Below are 4,025 nucleotides of genomic sequence, written 5' to 3'. Positions count from 1 at the left end.
TCTCTCTCTCTCTCTCTCTCTCTCTCTCTCTCTCTCTCTCTCTCTCTTTCTTTCTTTCTTTCTTTTTTAAATGGGGAGGTTATGGATCTGAAACTGTACCTCAAAGCTACCCCACTGTGGGGATGGATTAGTGGGGCTGGAGGGAAGGAGTGGGCAAGATCTTGGGAGAATCATGGCAATCGTTGCAGGGAAAGGTGATGGACAGTGTGCATATGAAGGTGCCAGCCTGCTGATGGGATAATTTCTGGAGAAACTGAGGTCTGCACACAGAGGGAAGGGAAATGCCAGCTGGTCTCTACCAGCTGCTGGGGCGCTCAGCCCCTACCCGTGTCCACTTAGCAGGACCCACTCTGTTTACTGTGGTCTTATCTCCTCTATGTGTGTGAAGGGTTGCCTCCAACGTGGTAACAAGCAGGTTGGGGCCTGAGGTAGTTTGAATAAAATGTTCTCCATAGTCTTGGATATTTGAATACTTGGTCCCCAGTTGGTGGTGTGGTTTGGGTAGATTTAAGAGGTGTGGCCTTGCTGGAGGGAGTTTGTCACTGGGGTACAGCTTTGAGGATGTAAAAGCCCACATCAACCGCAGTTCTCTCTGCTTCCTGTTTTCCGTTTTGAGATGCGGTCATGGTGTTTTTACCACAGTTGTAGAAATTTTCCAAAGTAAGGCTTCACTGCTAAGCTTAGCAGTAGCAACTGGGAGCCGCTAGGATGCAGCGCCTACCTCTCAGAGGCTTTGGGATAAGAGAGTATCCTTTTTAACTCCTCAGGGGACCCTCAGGGGCCATCTTCTCTTGCAGCTTGTGGAGGTCCAGCTTCCTGCCCTTTGGCACCCATGATACCTTCTGCAATCAGTGCACTGAAGTGGGAAGGAACGGAAGAGAATATTCTCCCGCTTTTCGTCTCCCAAGCTCAGTGTCGTCGGCTCTCGCCCACAGTCCAATTTTGCAATCTCTCCTCTGGTGCACTTTAATATTTATAGTTGCGTGGACAGAATATGGAGTGTGGGAATTTGTCAGTCTTGGGAATAAAAGGCTTTAGAGAACTGTCATCCACCTGAGGCTCACTAATCTACAACGGCCAGGGCCATTTCTGCCCTGCCTCCAACTCCAAAGTCTGTCTGTCGGGTCATCTCTGGACCCCTGCGTTTATTAACTAACTTTTCCTGCTCCGGTGATAAAATGCTGGACAAAAACAACTTAAGGAAGGAAGGGTTTGTTTGGGCTCACGGTTTGGAGAGCTACAGACCATCATGGTAGGGCGAGGCTGGGCATCGAAGGGAATTCTAGACATGGTGACAGGTGTGCGTGGCAGCCCGCCACACTAAATCTGCAGTAAGGAAGCTGAGAAAGGAGAATTTTAGTCATCTGCAGGCTTTCCCCTTTTCATTTACCCAAGGATAACGGGATGATGCTGTCTGTTTTCAGAATGGCTCTTCCTGCCCCAAGTAAACTTCTCTGTAATTGCCCTCCCAGATACACCCAGGGGTGTCTCTCCTCAGATATTCTAAACCCTATCGTGCTCAGTTGGAGAGATGGCTCAGTGATTAAGAGCATCGTAGCCAGGAGCCTCCTGTAGCTGTTGGATACTTGACGTGGGGCTTGTGTGAGATCAGGGACAAATGGACTTCTTTGTATCATCTCTCTTAATTTGCATTTGATTTTACTGACCACTCAGGGCATAGGAGACAGGTGATACAGGAAGTTGGGGTGGAGCCTCACCCTCTAGCCAGTACCAGAGCGTCTTTCTCTTAGTCTCTGGACCCTCAGAAGCTGCTCATCATGGCTGTGGGAAGTGAACCCTCCCCAGGATGACAGTGGGCAGCAAACGTACATACTTGCATACAGATCATGCAAAGCAGACTGAGGGGCTGATGAGGTGGCTCACAGGCGAGATGCTGCCTGAACAAGTACAAAGGCTCTGGTTGGATCTCCAGCACTCATGTAAAACGCCGGGCGTGACGGTACACATGTGTAACCCCAGGCCTGGGGAAGTGCCCACAGGCAGATCCCTGCAGCTCTCTAGCCAGCTGGCCTAGTTAAATCAGCAAGCACCAGGCCAGTAAGAAACCCTGTTTCAAAAATAAATAAGTAAATAAATAAATAAATAAATAAGGTGGCTAGCTCCTGAAGAATGAAATCCATACTTGGCTTTTGGTGAGACACATACAGATACATTACCATACACATGAACCCCACCCTCATCCCATATGTATGAGTGTGTGTGTGTGCATATGTGTGTGTGCACATGTGCACACAAACAGTACTCTGAGTCATAACACTATAGCACATCTGAGAGGCTAAATTCCTAAGGAGGTTTCCAATTGTTTTGGAAGGAGGCCTCTCTAATCCGAAGCCCTCCCTCTGTCGTGAGCACTAAGTCTTCCTTCTTTTCTACACAGATGAATAGCCACCTTCTCCTTGTCTCCATTTCTTCCAGTGGCCCACACTACTCCCGGATTATTCTCTCTGCCCTTCTCAAGGAAGAGAAGTGCCAAGCCCTTAGCCCTGACCTCCAGAAGCCTGGGCCAGGCTACTAGGATGGAAGAAGAGCCCCAGGCCTGACCCAGCCCAGGCTTGCAGCATCATCAGCTCAGCTACTTAATAACGAATCATCTCAGTGCCAGCCAGAATCCCATAGGACGTGGGACCTGCTTCTACTCCTGGTTGCAGGAGAGTGCCCAGGGGAGAGCCGTGGAGCCTTCCACTGGGAAACTGATTGAAAGCAGCTAAGGTGTGGCCATCAACTCCAGTCAGAGGGTAGAGACCCAAAAGCCAAGATAGCAGACTCAAAGGTTTTCCATCACACCACAAATGCAGCCTCAGAGCTGTATCCCCCACACCATCCAGCTCATCTCTACCACAGGCTGTGTGGTAGGTGCTGTATCTACTCCCCTTAGCCATGAGAGGACCGAGGCATCAGGAGACCAAGCATCTCCACAGCTGTACAGTAGAGCCTAGAGCCCAGCCCATAGGGTCTGGGCCCAGAGGCTACCCACTTCCCTGACATATGACACTGGGCATCGCCGCCTTTCCTGTTTAATGGAGGTCCTCAGTGTGGCAGTGTTGTTACCTGCTGCTGAAAGGATAGAGGACAGTCTAAGAACAGATAAGATGTATGACTTGTGTCCCTCGGTTATTGTGTTTAGGCATGTGGATAACGTGTCTCCCCAGGCATCCCAGAGTGCTAGTGGAATCCCACCCAACACACACACACACACACACACACACACACACACACACACACACCACACACCAGGTGTAATAGATGCATCTCCACTGAATTCCCAATGCCTTCTTGAGTCCGGGACTGGCAGGTTGATGATCACGGATGCCCTCTGCTTAGGGAGCAGTAAATCTCCCCTCAGAGCAGTGGTTCTCGGCCTCCCTAAAGCTCCAGCCATTTAATAGAGCTCCTCATGCTGTGCTGACCTCCAACCATAAAAATAATTTCATTGCTACTTCATAACTGTAATTTTGCTACTGTTATGAATTGTGATGTAAATATCTGTGGGGGTTTCCCCCCCCTCTGGTGGTCCTATGTGACTCCTGTGAAAAGAATGTTTGACCCTAAAGGGGTCACAACCCACAGGCTGAGACCTGCTGCTCTAAGTCAAACCCCTAGCGTTCACCTGTCTACACGCGCGCGCACACACACACGCACGCACACACGATTTCCCTCCCTGCAGACATATGCTTCTCTGCCCAAGAATTACTGACTCTTGGCTTCTATAGTTAGATACTGTACCTCTTAATGAGCAGCGATTGTCCCTGGGGTCACCCAGAGTCCCTTTCCATTCTTGGAATTGGAGGTACACTGCTCTTCCCATTACCCTATGCCTTGTGGGGTTGGAGGCAGCTGTCGGTGGGCACAGGACTGGCAGGAATATGCCCAAGAGACCCAGTTCATGCTCAGAACATGACTTTCATTGGCCAGGAAAGAAGTCTTTCTTCTCTGCAGGCCCACGTCACAAGTCCATCTTGTTTCACGTGTCCCTTCAAGGAGCTGTAGTCAGAGAGGCATAGTGA

This window comes from Mus pahari, chromosome 14, assembly GCF_900095145.1.
Source record: "Mus pahari chromosome 14, PAHARI_EIJ_v1.1, whole genome shotgun sequence".
NCBI classification, from domain to species: Eukaryota; Metazoa; Chordata; class Mammalia; order Rodentia; family Muridae; genus Mus; species Mus pahari.
The sequence above is the reverse complement of the archived record's forward strand: the minus strand, read 5'-3'. Positions refer to the sequence as shown.